The following is a 19,019-nucleotide window of genomic DNA, read 5'->3' as shown; positions in this document are numbered from 1 at the left end:
GTGGGGTCTCCCTGGGCAGCAGTGTGGGGTCTCCCTGCTCAGAAGTGTGGGGTCTCCCTGGGCAGCAGTGTGGGGTCTCCCTGGGCAGCAGTGTGGGGTCTCCCTGGGCAGCAGTGTGGGTCTCCCTGGCCAGGAGTGAGGGGCCCCTCTGGTAGCCTGGTCACACTGGAGCAGAGCTGGCCTCACACTGCAGCTTCTGCCTGTGCCCTGTATCCTGTCTCAGTCTCTCAGAAAGTGGCTTCATGGAAGAATCAAAGATTCAGAGGAATTATTCTTATAGAAAACTGCCTCTAGTTCCTCTTTACATCATTTTGGCGTGTGTATGAAATATATATAAGTATGTATACAGTATCTACATAACTACATTTTTTGAGTACTGACAGCTCAATACTTCACAGTTTTCATGGCAAGAGTCATAGACCATGATTTTCTTGTGACTTTGCTAAGTATATATCGACGCATCAAGCCAAACACATAGGCCGAGCCTGCCCTGGTACCTGGGGGGTGTCAGAGGTTTCTCTGTCGCATAAGAAGACGGGTGCTACAAATGTCCATGACTGTTGGGGGGTCCTTGTACAGATTTTGGACTGATAATTTGGGTATTGTCTAAAACAACGTGCTCATCTTTCTTCTATAGTTTTCTTGGGGTCCTCCGCTAAACGATCCTGTTGCCTCTTCTGAGATGGACCTGTCAATCACTGGCTGCGCTGCTGTCCATCATTATTGATGACAAATCCATCTCTGAAGAGGCGTCAGGAGGACTTAGGGATGAGATCAGGGCTCTGGGGGCCTTATCATCACTTTCAGGAGCCCTTGTTGTTCTTTGTGCTGCAGCTACTTCTTAATGATAGTGGCTGTATGTTTAGGTTATTGTCTTTTCTGATAGGACATGTTTTACTTTGCAGCATTTTTTCGCCATGACCACCTATAAGTTTTTGCACAGTAGTGTTGTCATGTGCATATGGACAGTTTGTAGCTTTACGTTAGAAATAAATTCACTCCAGTACTTAAAGGGACACACTGTCGATGCAAACTTTTTATATACTGCTGCCCTTCTGTAGAACATAATAAAGATACTATTCTTACCTCCCTGCACTGTGCCACGATGCTCTCCTGCAGCGTCTTCGGGTCTCTGCACAGAGCACTTCGGCTGCCACTTCCAAGATGGACGCATCTCAGCAGTGACAGCCTGCTCAGCCAATCACCACAATGCTTTCCCATCTCAGTCCGCGACTGGCTGGACGGGCTGTCAATGCTGAGATAAGTTTGTATTGGAAGTAGCAGGGGACCCCGAATACAAACAGGCAAGAGAAAAAAAAAATCACCAAATAGACCAGGGATGTGAAACCTTCGGCTCTACAGCTGTTGCAAAACTACAATTCCCATCATGCCTGGACAGCCAAAGCTCCTTTATTAGGAGTTGTGTTTACACCTGTGTGTACAACAGGCAGCACTGATGCTTGGGTGAAGGATGATAATTTGTCAATGATGAAAGGTTTTCAGTTCATTGTTTTGCTTCTTTCCATACAATTATTATTATCAGATTTTTAGCTACCGTAGTACAATGGATCAGGTTGTAGGTGCAGATACTGTATCACACAATGATGTATAATCTAATACAATGGCGTGCCTCAAAATGAATAAACATCTTTACCCATATTAATATTTTCGGTTAGAGGTTTTCCCATGTAGAGGGAAACCAACAGTTTGGTTGTGGTTTTCTATCAAGTGTCAGATCAGCTGCAAAGTTTTTTCACTTATAGGTGGAGTCCTGCTCAGGCTAACCACAAAGCGCACACATGTATTGTTTTCTGTCATACAAGCTTTGGTCATAACACTTTTGAGTCTTTACAGTTCCGAAAGTGTTTAGTGCAGAAAGGGATGTTCACATCCTTAGATATTGGATGAGATTTAAAACAAAATTTTTTTTACACATCAGCCGGTCAAGTTGGAGGCACCTACCATAAACCACTGCAATGAGGATAATGACCAGTGGCCTATGGATATTCTGGGAGCTTTCCTGATACCCCCGGTAAGCATTCTCTGAGGCCTTCAAGAGATAAATGTGTCTAATCCACCTGCTATATACAGTCAGTTGCAAAATTGCAAAACCCTTAGTGATCTGTATATGGGCAAGTTTACAGAAGTCTTTGATTCAGAGAAGGAAGTGAGAATATCAAGGAAATTGCTTCATCTAACCAGTTACCTTGCTGTGCCTTTGGATTTATGTAAGTATACATGTATAACTGAGTCAGGGATGTTATGCATCAACCAGCTTGCTTTTTGTTCCCCCTTCTAAGTAAAATGAAGAGGTCAAGTAATGTACTCTCTGCTTTCTTCCCAACAACAAAAATGATGTGTGAATGGGGTCAGAAACCTCCTACCACCATGCTACCACCCACTGTCCAGCAGCTGAAATGACTTGATAATCCTAATGTATAACTGTATTAATGGTATTCCTATCCGTCTGCATCACCACTGAGCAAAGGGAAGCATAAGAGATTGATCTGATATGTATGTACATATGGGCGAGAGTTATCAAACATGGTGTAAAGTGAAACTGGCTCAGTTGCCCCTAGCAACCAATCAGATTCCACCTTTCATTTTCCAAAGAGTCTGTGTGGAATGAAAGGTGGAATCTGATTGGTTGCTAGGGACAACTGAGCCAGTTTCACTTTACACCATGTTTGATAAATCTCTTGCATAGTGTGTATACATTATGTGTTTATACCGTATGTGTGTGCATGTGTACACAAATATATGTAGCAATCATTTATGTGTAAGCTCTAATATAGTGTTTGCATGTGTAAATGCATGTGTGCACATATATAATTGCATTAATGTGCATGTATTCGGGAAGGACACATGGTTGTGTAGTGAGCATATGCGTGGTTTAAAGGGGCGTTGATAGTACTATTTGTTGTGTTTATATGTTCCAATTTATGGCACTATCACTTTATATATGTATATATAATGAGCAGAAAGGACTACATAGTGACTGAAATGGGGCAATTCATTCTTAGTGCCTAGGGCAGCATGACCTGTAAGTAGGGCCCTGACCCTGGAAATGTACACCATCTGTCTTAGCAGGTTCTGGGCTGGCTTAAAATGGTTCTTGTACTTTCCTGTTAACACACAAGGGTTGTAGCTATTAGTCATCTATTGTGTGAAAAACGTAAGTAGCAATGAGCCTAATTGTCATTTCAGTGATCAGGGGCAAGCAGTTATAGACACTACAGATCTTGTGTAATGTATGACCCAGTAGTCAGAAGTAACAGTGGAAATAAGAAACAGATTGACATCTGTGTGATGGGCTTTACTAATACTATCATAGGCATTGTATAAATGTTTTAAGACTGTACATCACATATGATGGCTAAATCCAGAGGTGACACCTACAGCGCCCATTTAGATTTCAGTGTCTAATGTTATAAAGCAGGTCTAAAAATATAAACAGTACTTTGGTTGGTTGCTGTGCACTAGTTTTTGCCCATAGGTGCCACTTAGCCTAATGTTGGCCAATTGGAGGTCATATTCCATTTTCTAGACAGCGCTGGAAAGAGTATCCTAGTTTAGTTGATCTGGACCGCAGAGTCCTGTTTTCCCTGATACACTTTAATTCATGAGACCAAATAGTTGTGAAGCTTGTGTAGAATGTAAAAGCTGACTTGAGGATTGTGTATTATTCATAAATACCGCAGATCTTGCCATTTGCTCTTTACAGATATAGTAGGAAGGAAGACTTGTTAAAAGGATTAAATGGCTTTAACCGTTAATGACGTTCCATGTGACAAGTCCACTATAATCCTGGGAAGGGCTGACTACAATACCGACTGCCTGAGCTTCATCCCTGTACCTGTTACTGCGCCGTATAGTCACACATAAGGCTCTGTTCAGGAGTATTTCTTGAAGTGTACCTACGATATGATAGGCTTTTTGGTATACTTCCGTAATAATAATAGCAGACACCTTCTTGATATACTTCCATAATAATAATAAAAATGATAGCACACACCTTCTTGGTATACTTCCATAATAATAATAATAATAGCACACACTTTCTTGGTATACTTCCAAAGGATAAACATACATCATTGGCAGGTAAATAAGACACCATGGAAATTGCCTGTACATAATGTTTCTTCATAATGTGAACACAGCCAAGCCTAGGTAACTTCTAGGGAAGTCTGTATTGCATCTCTTCATTGTGACTAAGTTTACCACATAACAGATGCTTTGTGGTAGGTTTTCACCCACTTTACAGTGGTTTACTGTATTGTTTTTTCCTGTGTACCAGTATGGGTGGAGTACATTCATCAAGTGTAAAGTTTGCAAGGAAATAGTGCTGCTTCACCTCTACAAACCCCACTGGAGAGCAGTCAGATTACACTGACAGGACATTCCGCCTATGGTTAAAGTTTAACTTGTTTATTGGCTGTTTGCTTCTGTTGGTATTTGTCAGAACTACATTCCCCACCTGTCTCCTATGCTGGATTTCTATACACGTCAAGGAGCTTTGTTTATTATATGTTTTACATGTGAACAAGCACCAACTGTAAGCTGTAAAAGAAAAAACGTGTAGGGCACATCACACAAGGACCTGGTTTGATGTGTAAGGCCTCATGTACACACAATTGCAAAGCATTCACAATATGCTGCCTCTATATAACAAGTATAGTCTACCCTATTGGGGAGAATACCTCCATAACCCAGCATTCTGTAGCACATGGCTTGAATCATACGTAATTCAACATGTGAAGGTACAATGTGAAGTGCATAGATGTCTATGGGGATATAGAGGAGTTTGAAGAGCTGTTTATGACCAGGTACATGAGGCCTACGGGTACTTTGGTGAGGATGCTATGGCTGGGTAAAACAACCTGTGCACTGTATGTAAATGTAAATTCTTTATTGCTGATTGCTCCACATTGCTTATTGTTCCACAAACTGATCAGACATACCCCATCCCAATACAATGAGTGTTTAGCACATTAGTAAGGAAAAGATGAGGTATATCCCGTGATATACAGAATGTTTCATGGTGATTTTGAATGCTACTATAGTAATTTTAACTTTGAATGGCCTAGGACAGGTTTGACGTATGAACGATAGGTGCACTCGCTGATGGACTGGATTTTGTACGGAAGTGATGATTATGCTTAAACTGATTATAACTAATCCTCATGTCTTGTCTAGTATAACAGGTATGCTTCTCTATATCTATGTATAGAGACTTCTCGGGGGGGGGGGGGGAGTGTCTGTAGGGCTGTAAGTTTTAATGGCAAAAAATGGTACTTCATGTATTGCTATTCTTGCTACCAGAATGATTAGAAAACATGGCAACATCCTTACAGTCCTGATTATAGCCATTGGGGTCTGTCGTTCACCCTTTGAATCTGTCTTATATAATAGGTCCACTAAAGCTTCATGATGGATGCCACTTTGCCAGTGCACATGATCTTAGGAAGTTTGTGTCCTTTTAAATTTTGCCTCTGCATATGCCATCTGCATATGCCGCCCATAAGTAATGATTGCTAATTGTTTGGCAGAGGTGTACACGTATGTCTCCGTCTTATCTTCATATGTTATTGTAATGAGGAGCAGGCTGCACAGTATTAGCTCTTCAGACCGTCTTCTGATAAGGCCTTCTGTAATAACCTAGGAAAATATTATGCTGTGACGCACATGGCTTGTTATGTTCACAACACAGTCAAGTGCAAGCAATTAAATCATTGTCTCTACTGCACTAGATCTCCAAGGATCTCTATGTCTGATTTACTAGGAATTCTGCGTATATTAACGTGTCATTTGATACTCATGTTTCCACTTGCTGGAACAGGGAGCCTTTTTTTTACAGGTCTTTTCTAAATGTAAAGAATTTTACTGAGCAGCTTTGGGAGTATGTCTGTTTTGTAGACACCTGATGGTAATTTTTTTTATTTAGAGTGGGTTCCTTACAGGTTGCGCACTTTTCAGTATTGGGTCTCCTGAGTATGGCTATGTTATGGCATCGTTTTCTAGCATAAACTTCAAAATCCAGGTGGAGAACATTCCGCGGATTCTGCAGCTCACCCACACTTGACTCTCCGCCCGTGCCTTAGACTCCATTCTATACTTGGGCAGATTCTGCCGCCTGCCCAAAAAATTGACATGTCCATTCTTTGGGCAGACGGCATGCCCGAGCATAGAATGGAGTCTGAGGCACGGGCGGAAAGTCAAGTGTGGGCAAGCGGCAGAATCAGCAGGATGTTCTCTGCGCGGATTCTGTAGTGTGAACGCACCCAAGGTCTGTAGAAGTACGGAGGTATTTTCCTCTACAAGTATTCTGTGTATATGATGTCTGATGGGGTCTTACAGCAGTGTATTGAGCCCATACAGCACTGTACTTACAGGATTTGAACGGCCCCTGAGTAATTTTTTAGTAAGGAGCGGTATATGCTCCATGTCTTACTGTACAGGCAGCTTTATTATGTGAATCAGCATTGATACATCCAGCACTCTCTGATCACTTTCATGCAAGAAACATCATCTGTTTGTGTACTTCCATGGACGTTCCGAGTGATTTTTCTGCCCATAGGGATGTGACGTCTGTGGCTGGAGGACATGGCCACATGACATGATGTCACATGGAGAAGATGATAGAGAGGCCGCAGGAGTGGCTGGGTGTGATGGAGAGAGGGATTTCTGAATATACATTTATTTATAATTTTACAAGGCCAGACGAGTATTTAAGTAATGACTAAAGTACTGCTGTTTCTCACCATAAAATGGATTTGATGATTCTTTTCATAGAGCTCATAATAAATAGCTGTAATTGTGCTTTAACATTGTATTATAGTATACTTAAATTTAGTCTGGGAATCAGGACGGCAGGAAGGGAAGAGTGCAGGTCAGTGACTTTTATATACTCTTCTGTATAGCTGTGAAGTGTGACCTGGTGTCTGACAGCCACTTTAAATGTATTTCTGTATGCTTTGTATTGTCTACATTACATGCTTGGAAATGGTAGCAATCTGTATATATGTTTAGTTATCTGCCATGTCTTTGCTGATGACGCCATGCTTTGTAGTACACTACTGTCTATAGAAGAACATGCACATATGTTGCAAATGGACTTGGATTGTTTGGGTATCCCCTTTGCAAATCAGGTTCAATGTGGGTAAAAGTAAAGTTATGCATTAAGGTACTAATAACCCACATGCATCATATGTCCTAGGGGGAGTTACACTGGGAGAGAAGGATCTGGGTGTACTTGTAGATAATAGACTAAAGAACAGCACACAATGTCAGTCAGCTGCTTCTAAGGCCAGCAGGATATCGTCATGTGTTAAAACATAAAGGGATATAACATTACCACTTTATAAAGCTTTGGTGCAGCCTTATCTGGAGTATACTGTTCCGTTTTGGGCTCTGATTTATAGAAAGGACGTCCTAGAGCTGGAAAAGGTACAAAGGCGGGTAACTAAACTAGTAAGGGGCATGGAGCATCTTAATTATGAGGAAATATTAAAACAAATTTGTTTTCTCTTGAGAAGAGACATTTAAAGGGGAGATATGATGATGTTATTTAAGTATATAAATGATCCGTACAAGAAATATGTTGAAAAGATGTTCCAGTAAAACTCCCTCAAAAGGGGGCACTGCCTCTGACTGGAGAAAAGAAGGTTCAGTTTATGGAGGTGACAAGCCTTCCTTACAATGAGATAACACGCAAGTGCTGTCATTTAATACAACCTTACTGGTTACATTATGTACTCGAGATAGGATGTGCAGCAGTGAATTATGACAGTGGAGGCCTCCATACACAGACAGGACTTTGCTCGGCCTACCAGTGACCCCAACCCCCTACCGACAACCTATATAACAAACGACATTTCATTTTACAGGGGTGCCAGAGACAACTCTGGACTTCCACTTTAAAGAGTTTGCAGGAAGCTTCCCATGGGGTCCTTCCTTGAGTCATATGTTATTTTTCTAAGAAATAAAGAATGAAGACAGGAAATGACAAGAAAATCCCTGTTAGTGAAGCTAGAAAGCCAGCAAGGAAGCTTATATTGCTAAATATATAAAATCCAGGCACTTTTACTGGCCGCATTCATTTTTCTTGGCACATGGACATTATAAACTTGTATATGGTTACAGTATAAACCACACCAGCAATATATTTTAGGCTATAGACAGAGCTAGAGAGGAGAATTAATGTTGGTCCATATTCAGCTTTGTGTTTCTATAAAAGCCTATAATAATACTCTGTGACAGATGGCAGCACATTGTGCAAGTTTATCAAGTCATGTTAAAGTCATGGCGCATTTTATCATGATCTATGTAGATTTATGTGAATTTGAGGAGTGGCAATAAGGTATATTGGTCCTGTGTCTCAGTTTGGTCCCTAAGAGCCGACCCTGGCTAATATTTTGGATTAAGTATTACATACAAGCAGTGTGTAAATAGTAAGAATAGTTTTCAAACAGAAAGAGCAGTAATAAATCGGTATGTTTTTATGTAGCAAATGTAACCAATCCATGACATCCTTAAAACACACTTGACAGTTAAATTTCCAATGAGAAGTTTGTAGGCCAATTGTCATGGGCGGACATTTGTCTGAAAGAAGAGTTCTTTTGGAATGTAAAAGGAACAAACCAAGCTCAGTCCAGTCAACTTGTGTTGCACACTGACTTCCTGAACCTTTGTTTTAGTAATATTGTCACTTATTAGTTGGATAAGGATCCAGGCTCTGAGGGTAAGAAGTCCTATATCTGCTCATTGTGTGTAGATTAAGTACTGCAAATATCTATGCAAATTGTAGTTTCATTTATATATAGAGGGCATATGGGTATTTCAAAGGGAACCAATCGCCACCAAAATGGCCAATACACTGTAATAAAGGATGCAGCACTGTTTCCAAACATATAAGTGATCATAATCGACTTTCCTCATCTCCCCTGAAAATCTACTTTGTAAATTTCCTGCTTCATATTTAAATGAAATGTATCTTGTTATGTGGGCGTTTCTCATCTCCAAACTAGTCACCAATGACGCAAAAATTCTGTAATCACTCCTCTCTGTCTTCTTTCTCCTTTTGGTCCTGCTGCAATGGTGCCACTGGCTACTAGCGTGTGCATGTGGCCAGCTGCTCTGGATTTATAGAGGCGACTTGTCTCAAGCTGCTACTGTCGTCTGCCAATCCAGAGCCAACTGCACCTATATAAACTAGCTCCACCTGCTCCTCCTTGCCCGGGCATTGTTAAATTCCATCACACATAGCAAAAGTGTTCATCTGCCCTTCCTGCTGAGTTCATGTGTATGCTGACCCATGCCTGTTATCTGGATTAGGCTTACTGTCTGACCCTCATCTGTATTGCCTGCCTTTCCCAGGCAGGTGAAAACATAGGAAGTCCCATTACCAACCCCCAATCTCCCATTTTAATTTTAACCAGAAACAGTCAAAGAACAGACGGAGTAAACCTACTCCAGAGCCAAAGGGACAACAACCGAGGTAGAGAAAAAAGAAAACTAGTTAGAAGGAATAGGGGAGGGGGAAGGGAGATACACGAAGGAGGACAATAAAGGAAGGTAAGACAATGACAGGGGGTAGACGGCGACACCAGAGAAATTGAGAGGACGCATCAGGAGGCCCCTCATTCCCTGAAAGACAGGGCTCCCCTAAGAAGCGACATGTACTCAGTTGTTTGCTGAAATTCCATCCAAGGCAGCCATGTCTGGTGAAACCGAGTATTGGAATCTTGGAGGGAAGAGGTCAAATCTTCCATTCTCATTACCTCATTAACTTTCCTGATTCAGAGCGCCGGTATTTCTTAGTGGACATCTCACTGTAATGGAGAAGAAATAGGGTTGGTGTGAAGGCAATGGTGGCTCCTGTCACTTTTCAAGCGATCTCCTGGACTTTGTCCCGAAAAGGGGGTAAGGGAGGGGCACAACCAAAATATATGCATCAATGTGCCTTCCGCAGTACGGCATCGCCAACAGGTGGGATTAGCCTCAGGCCAAATCGAGTGCAATTTAACCGTGTACCAGCGGGAAAGGAGTTTGTAACCAACTTCCTGGAAACAGGAGCTAATGGAGCACTTATGTGCCAGAGTAAGAATGTCCGTCCTCTGTGCCCAGGGTCAACGACAACTGCAGGTCTTCCTCCCACCTATTAAAAAATGGAGGAGGGATGCGCTCTGACCATGCATAATCTGCTTGTTCCCCTTTGACTTGCTACTCTAACTCTCAGGAAATGGCTACTAATTACGCTGGGACCACACTTGTGGAGCGAACTGGTGTCCTTTAGCCGCAGAAGTGTAGCTTCCGCATCCTGGAGCAGGATGAAGGGTGAAGACCATGTAATGATGCAGGGGATGTCTGTGATTCTGGTGCACAGCTTCTTGTCCACAACTTCTATGATTTATAAAAGACTTTGCTCCCTGGTGAAGCCCAAAGCCAAACAAGCTGATTATGACAATGAGTCCACACTTACATGGATCTTGCAGAAACCAAGATGTACATGTAAGGGTCCCAACTTACCTCTTACCATGCCCGCGGCACCTGATTGGAGTTGTAAGGACGTCACGACTCGGGGGGGGGGGGGGGTAGTTTGGGGATGGGGAATTGGGGAATGCCTGTCCTGGCGGATGGACAGCCCAATCAGCCAATCAGTGACCAGAGTGGGATCCCGGAGCGGAGATCCGGGGCTGAAGAGGCAAGGAAACAGGTTGGTTACTACTCTTTGTTACTTTCCCCCGTGCCCCTGCCTTTTAAAAAAAAAATAAAGGGAGGCCGAACTTCTCCTTTTATTACAGTGCCCCATGATCTTCCATAGAACCTTCATAATCCAGCACCAAGTGATGTTACAGGAAGTTACTACAGCTCAGTATTATGGTCCCACAGGGACTCTATTTGCTGTATGCACAGGCCCGATGCACATGGCTCTTTTGCACAGGGTAGCAGAGGTCTCAACAATTCAAGCACTCACTTAAAGAAATCGAGTTCATCATACAGTTTGTTTGAATTGTTCCGCTATCGATTCTTTGAGCTAAGTTTAATCTCTTAGCGTGTTTACAAGCTAAGGGAAAGGGTTCCTCTTGTTACTGAGAGTACAGCACTTTACTTACAAGGTGACTTGCCTGACTTTTATTAGTTGAGCTGTTTAATGGAAGTGATCTTCTGCTTGAGGAATTGCAGGAGGTGCAGCAGAGCTGTAAGTGTCTAGTAAATTTAGTCATCCTTACTGATTCATTAGCCGGCTTTCTTTTAGAGCTATGATGAATGCATGTGCCAATTTATATTGAAGAAATCAATATTAATTTCAGGTGCAGATAACGGAGTGTGCTTTATATAGTTCAGGAGGAGTGGCAATGCTATTAGGCCAATTGCCTATGGTAAAGAGTTTTGCAATCACAGACCTTCATCAAGTAGTTGCCATGTGAGTGCAAATCAGCAAGCTCAAGCTTAAATTTCATTTATTTTGTTGTTGGTTGTATATTATATTACTTTTATACATTTGTTACATTTACAGAGAATGAAGTTTGATTACACAGCCGCACTTTGTGGTCTGCAAATGTATAAGTCACATTAAACTCTATGGGCCGGTGCACACAGTCCGTGCGTTTGCCTAGAGCCCAAAGAGCTAAACAAAATATCTAGCTATATCATTTTTTTTTACTTCTCCCCCTATGTATGTTAATGGCTTATGAGAGAACTTGTCCTTTCTCTTCTGCTGTGTTTTTCATTGACAAGGACATCTGCATTCTCAGCCTGTACTAAAATGAAACAGGTTGTTAGACATTTTAGCACTTGCTAGAATGCTGTAACTTTAGAAAATGATGAGGTTCATGTATTTGCCAACAAGATACAGCTTTAGCTGCGTTCTTGGAAATTCTATCCAGTCTATGTGGTGCTGCATCTGATCAGCACACGTCCATTCACCTGCTCAGCCTCCAGCCATGGAGAGTTTCCTTAATCTAAGCAGCTCAATTCTCATTTTGTAATACTGGGTAAATCTCCAAATCTGTGTTCTGTTCAGTATGCAAACAGGAGTCCGTGGAGCCTCGGTTGCGAGTCTCAAAACACGGGATAGCCAGATATCTCTCGCCTGTTGCCACGGGGTGCCTCCATGATAGGGAGAGCACCACACCACCCTGATAAATAGCCCCTTAAGTCCCACTCGGTTGCGAGTATTGGAACATAAATAGGGAAACACCAGGGTGGCCCCTTTTGTCAATGTCTAACTCAAGGTGCGAGTATTGCGATCATGACAAGAGCTTGCCAAGGCAGGCTTCCATCCACAGACAGCCGTTTCGGGGTTTTTGCCCCTCGTCAGTGTGGAGTAGGATTCTGGCTAGATGGGGCAATAGCAAATCGACCAACAAAACACAGTTATCACTGAACTCAAGGAGAACAGTGAAAAAAATTCCAATGAAGTACTCAATCAAGAGTCTCCACTGATGCCCCTAAAAATTTAAATATGCAAAACAGGAGTCCGTGGAGCTATTGCCCCATCTAGCCAGAATCCTACTCCACACTGACGAGGGGCAAAAACCCCGAAGCGGCTGTCTGTGGATGGAAGCCTGCCTTGGCAAGCCCTTGTCATGATCGCAATACTCGCACCTTGAGTTAGACATTGACAAAAGGGCCCACCCTGGTGTTTCCCTATTTATGTTCCAATACTCGCAACCGAGTGGGACTTTAAGGGGCTATTTATCAGGGTGGTGTGGTGCTCTCCCTATCATGAAGGCACCCCGTGGCAACAGGCGAGAGATATCTGGCTATCCCATGTTTTGAGACTCGCAACCGAGGCTCCACGGACTCCTGTTTTGCATATTTAAATTTTTAGGGGCATCAGTGGAGACTCTTGATTGAGTACTTCATTGGAATCTTTTTCACTGTTCTCCTTAAGTTCAGTGATAACTGTGTTTTGTTGGTCTGTTCAGTTCAGTGCTCTCTGCTGCCACCTCTGTCCTGGACAGGAACTGTGCAGAGCTGGAGAGGTTTTCTATGGGGATTTGCTTCTGCCTTGGACAGCTCATGTAAGGTACAGAGGTGGCAGCCGAGAGCACTGTGTTAGATAGTAAAGAGTACACCACTTTCTGCATTGCATACAGTACTAGAAGGCCTAGTTTTTTTTTTTTTTTAAATAGATGTAACGTACAAATCTTTATAACTTTCTGACATCAGTTGATTTGAAAGCAATTTCTTTTCTCAGGAATACCCCTTTAAGGGTATATGCACACAGAGTAATTGTCTCCAAAAACGCAGTGCGGAATCCGCTGCTTGTTCCCGTGCTCCCACTTCCTTTTCCAGCGGTTCCATAGACTCCATGATATTCTCAGGCGGATTCCGTTGTCTTCCCAAAGAATTGACAAGACAATTCTTTGGGCAGACAGCAGAATCTGACGTACCATATAATGGAGCCGTCAGAGAGGAAACGGGAGCACATGGGGACCAGTGGTGGATTCCGCACTGAGTTTTCGGCAGCAATTACTCTGTGTGCATATACCCTTAGGGTACAAACACACACACCCTATACGCAGCAGAACTGCAGCAGATTTGATGCTGTGTTCAGTTATTTAGATCTAATCTGCTGCGTATCGCAGCAGAAAATACGCTGCGTATACGGTGTGTGTGTTTGTACCCTTAGGGTGCGTTTACACAGAGAGATTTATCTGACAGATTTTGGAAGCCAAAGCCAGCACTGGATTTAAAAGAGGAGAAATTTCAGTCTTTCCTTTATGACCTGCTCCCTGTTTATAGTCTGTTCCTGGCTTTGGCTTCCAAAATCTGTCAGATAAATCTCTCTGTGTAAACGCACCATTAGACGTAAAGCCGTTGCCTTCTAATTTAAGTTATTAGTTCTTTCTTTTTTTTTTTTTCAAATAAGGCCGAGTTTACATATGTCCGGCGGTGCGGCGGCGTTTCCCTCCGGCGCTTTTCTCCTGCGCCGGAGGGAAACGCATCTTTGAACTGATCCCATTGTTTTCAATGGGATCGTTCAAAATGTGCGGCGGTGAACTAGTGGCCGCCGCATCGCCGGACCGTCGGTGCGTTAGGACGCATCTTGCAGCGTCCTGGCGGACCGCCGCTCCGGTGATGCGGCGCCGCACCAATACAATGGAATAGAGCGCCGGATGCCTCGCCGGGCAGGACGCATGTCGTTCGGCTCTGGCATCCGGCGTTCAGTCAAATAGTAGCACAAAATAAACATATATCTCCCCCTGTGTGCTCTCCCCCTCCCCTATAGTCCCCCCCTTGGTCCCCCAGTAGTATATCACCCCCCCCTGTTTTTCCTCCAGTAGTATATAGCCCCCCTGTTTCCCCCCCCCAGTAATATTTAGCTTCCCTGTGTGCTCTCCCCCAATTAGTATACAGCATTGCTGTGCGCTCTCCCCCAATAGTATATAGCCCCCCATGTGCGCTCTCCCCCTCCCATATAGCCCCCCTGTGCGCCCTCCCCCTCTCATATAGCCCCCCTGTGCGCTCTCCCCCTCCCATATAGCCCCCCTGTGAGCTCCCCCAATTTAGTATATAGCCCCCGTGCGCTCCCCCGCAAATCCCATTGAAAATGACAGGAAAACATACTGGGGAAAAAAATGTCAACTGATGAGCGCAACTTGTGACAACTGATGACAACTGATGGAAACTGATGGCAACTGATGGTTTTTAATGAAAAGACGGATAGAAAAACTGATCACAACTGATGCATTTTTGGCATCAGTTGTGACATCAACTGATGCCAACTTATATATGTAAACCCAGCCTAAGACATTTAACCCCCCCATCCTTAAAAAACAAAACCACAGTTGACAAGCTTATGATTGATTCAAGAATACTAGTAGAAGTTCCCATTAAGGTTAGAAGAGTTCAGATACTTTGGTGACATTTATATGGATTTAGAACTCCACATGATTGAAAAAAAATTGAGCACAGGTGAGAATTAGGAAATCCCTGAATGTATGCGAGATCTTGACTGGAGATCTGTCATTTGGCCATGTGCTCCTGCCCCAGGCTTCATGGTTCTATTCTTCTTAGTGTCATGACAAGGCATGTTAAGGATGAGCATCTGCCTCTGGGATTCATACATATATTTTGTTTAAGTTAGAATTTCTTGCTGTTTTGTTCAGAAACTAACCTTTTTGTCAGTATTGAATTAAATCATTGAATTGCATGACTATCTGAGGAAACCCTGGTATTTGTTACCAGTCTATGGAAACTCTTAGACAGTACTTTAGCTGGAACAGTTATTTATTTGTAATTAATTACACAGTCCAGGGATTTCTCTTTTGATATGTTTGTACCTAGGCCTGTAACAATGACAAGGGGCATCAGCCAGGCTGTCAATATCATTTTAGAACATTTGACTTGTCATAGAAACATGTTAACAGTTTTAAAATTTTAGCTGTAAAGACCCCCATGGGAGAATGGTGGAGGTTTCTGCTGATTGGTGGAGGTTTCAGTACCCACATCCTGACCAATCAAAACTTTTAAATGTCTCTATGACGTCAAAAGTTTTTTTTTTAAATATATGTGATATTTCTTGTCCTTTTAATTCTATTCATTTGCTTACACTGCAAGCTTACTATATCATGTGTAAAGTGGACAGCAAAAAGTTCTTTAATCGTAAGACTGGCAAAGTGATTTCAAGGTAGTTTAATAAAACCTTGTGAGCCATCACAAGAGCTCGAAAATCCATTGTTTTCTGCAACACACATTGCTCTTCATTACCTCCCCTCCTTGTTTCTTATTCTTTTAGGATCCCTTAGTGAGGTTGTCTTTCCTTTCTGTGCAGGTGAGATTATGTCAGGTAGAAAGGTGATAAGAGACAGAAAATAATTATGGGCTTGGGTAGGTCAAGTTTCAGGAAGATGGAAGACATCAAGACGGGAGACAGCTGAGAGACGCTCAGTGCTATTTGTAATATGAGAAGACGTTTCATGCTTTCTTTGCTTTTATTTAGGATTATGTGTCCTGTGTCTCCTGTTGGCACAGATACTACATATGTTGTTTGTGACCCCTTTGGCTTATTTGAACCCCTATTGAATAAAGTAGATAAAAGTACAGAGTCCTGGGGTTTGCAGAAGAGAATGGCTTCTAGCCTCAAGTGTCTAGGATGTAAATGTGTAACTTGAGGTTGTGAGGTCATTTATCGACAGTCTCTCAGAAGGAAGAATATCCCCGCTACTATGACATCCTTGTTTTTCTTTGGCAGAATGGAACTTAAAGATAAACCATGCGGCTATAGATAAAAGTGCTCTGTGACAGCAGGAACCTACAAATAAAGCCATGACATGAAATGCATTGTGCATACTATTGTGACGACTTCCAGTAAAGTGTGGCATCAAGGCAATTTAATAGAAAAATCACTTTTTTATCTGGTTATAAGAGTCCTGTATTCTTGGTATGGTTCTTTGTCTGTGATTGTTTAATCAAAATATCAATCCAAGTGATTTCCTCAAGTGAGAAATCTACAGATGGCCACAAAACCTTTTTCTTTATACAATTAGAAATTCATCTTTAATTTCACGTATTTGATCAAAAAGCTTGTTTGGCACCAAAAAGTACAAAAATAAAGCAACAAAAAAGGTCTGCAGTCTGGCAGTTGCTAACAACTGGCACTTAAAGGGGTAGTGCAGCAGTTTACTTTTTCTGCTTAATTACTACACATTGCAAAGTTATAAAACTTTGTAAGGGTCCATTTACACAGTTTATCTGCCAAAGATTTGAAGCCACAGCCAGAAGCAGACTTTAAACAGAGATCAGGTCATAAAGGAAAGCCTGAGATTTCTCCTCTTTTCAAATCCAATCCTGGCTTTGGCTTCAAATCTCTGTCAGATAATCTGTCAGATAATCTTTCTGTGTAAATGGACCCTGAGGGTGCGTTTACACAGAAAGATGTATGTAACAGATTTTGGAAGCCAAAGTCAGGAATGGATTTGAAAAGAGGATAGATCCCAGTCTTTCCTTTATGACCTGATCCCTGTTTATAGTCCTGTTCCTGGTTTTGGCTTCAAAGATCTGTCAGATAAATCGGTCTGTGTAAACGCACCATGATGTGTGTCAATGAGCTGTCGCACATTGTGCTGATGTGGTTCCCAGCTGCACCCTTAAGATCTACTGTGCAGCTCCACCAGCATACCAGCCGTGTGTTTTATTTTGGCATGCAAGACCGGGAGAGGGACAGCAACCAGTCATATAGGCAAAGAGCTATGACTATTTATTACTAGTCATAGGTCTCTGCCTGTCAGCATGCAGTGCGGGGATAATTGACAGGCAGAGACGCCCGTTAGTGGTCTGTCTAATCCTGCGTTTACACGGAGTGATAGTTCGCCCGATCGTACGATTAACCATTTCGAAGTAAAGATTTTTTTTAAATAACGGTCAGCGTTTAGACGGAACGATATATCGTACAGAAAAATCGTTTTGCAATTGTTTTGCGATTGCTTAAGTCTATCTTGCACATAGGTTAAATCGGAGAACGACTGTTTACACGGAATGATCGGCGAATTTTTTGCGAACGACCAACCACTATTTGATATCATGTTCAAAGATCAAAATGAATGATTTCTCGCTCGTCGCTTGATCGTTCGCTGCGTTTACATGTTCGATTATTGTTCGTTATCAAGCAAATTCGCACGATATTCATTCCATGTAAACGCAGCATTTGTAGTAGATATTGGCTGCCCTTCATGCTTATTATATTGCGGGGGGTTGCGGTGGGCTGCCGTAATAAAATTTCATTGTGTAACAATACACTGCTGTTTGATTCTGATGTCTCAAGCCAACTTTGTTGCTTCTGTTATTACATGAGCCATACAAGCTATGACCATTCTCCTGTATACTTACCACATTTTCATCTCAGTTTTTAGGATTTTAGGCCCCACCACTGGTTCACCTAGGAACACCTACAAATAACCAGAAACACTTTTTTTCGTCCATGAGGCAATTCATTGTCCAATTTGTACCTAACATATTTTTACTATAGTGCAGCAGATCCTTACAGCAGTGTGAACAGAGCTTTATATGTTTGTCATACGATGCCATCTGCAGAACCCAAACATATACTTGTGATCATGAGAATGGGATTTCTGCAGAATTGCTAAATATACTGTGTCATGTAGATAGACGTTACTCCTGACCTTTAAATTCATCTGCCGAGATCCGTAGATAAATACAGGAAGTTTATTACCATATGTAATGTTGGTCGTGTTCTTCATCGTTCTTTTCTCTGTTCTTTATTTTCTTTTACTGAATCTGCAGGAGCAAAGCTTGTTGGAAGTTTTAGCTATTGTGGAAGTAGGCAGGAGGCTTCTATGGATATTTTTATGCTGAGTACTTCTGTCTTTAGTAATTGTTTACAACTGGGGCCTTCACATTCCCCAAAGCTGGTCGCTCTTTTTAAACTAAAATACGACATGGATGTGCAACAGCTCCTTGTTTCCATGTCGTCTTTTTAAACTAACAACTAACATTATGTTTTATGTTAATTTGTTGAACATATATTTGAGCACATGTGTGTACATACTTTTTAGGTGGGTGTGGGAAAATCCTGCAAAGTAGGGATGTTTTCACAAGTAGGGCCCAGTTCACATTGAGCAAGAACAGCACTATCCCGCCGTGCGCAGTGTCCCGCAGTGTCTGAATGGGAGGGCACAAGCGCCTCTGCTTCCTCCCCCCTCCGCTAAAAGAATTGACATGTCAATGCTTGGAGCGGAGGCACGTGCGCCCTCCTATTAGGACACTGAGCACGGCGGGATTCTGTGGCGGAGAGCTCCGCTGCAGAATTCTGCTGTTTTTGCAGTGTGAACTGGGCCTAGGAGTGTAAATAGTTTATTTTTTATTAACCAGATGCAAAGTGACTGAACAGAAGAGAAATTGAATTCAGTATCTGATGTGACCTCCTTTTGCATTCAGAACAACATCAGTTCTATAGGTACATATGAAGGCAGTGGGAAGGGTTCCACACATCTTGGATTCTGTACATGTAGGCTGCCCAAATCCTTCTGTCTCGTCATGTATTCCCATAC

At 42.3% G+C, this 19,019-nt stretch overlaps 1 protein-coding gene across 1 annotated transcript in view; it reads left to right on the top strand.

The window, feature by feature from the left end:
• RASA3 (RAS p21 protein activator 3) overlaps positions 1–19,019 on the top strand; it is a 157,315-nt gene that overhangs the window by 910 nt on the left and 137,386 nt on the right. The gene's annotated exons all lie outside the window — the stretch shown is intronic.

Source organism: Dendropsophus ebraccatus, chromosome 5 (assembly GCF_027789765.1).
Source record: "Dendropsophus ebraccatus isolate aDenEbr1 chromosome 5, aDenEbr1.pat, whole genome shotgun sequence".
NCBI lineage: Eukaryota > Metazoa > Chordata > Amphibia > Anura > Hylidae > Dendropsophus > Dendropsophus ebraccatus.
Note: the sequence above shows the minus strand (reverse complement) of the source record. Positions and strands in the feature narration are given on the sequence as shown.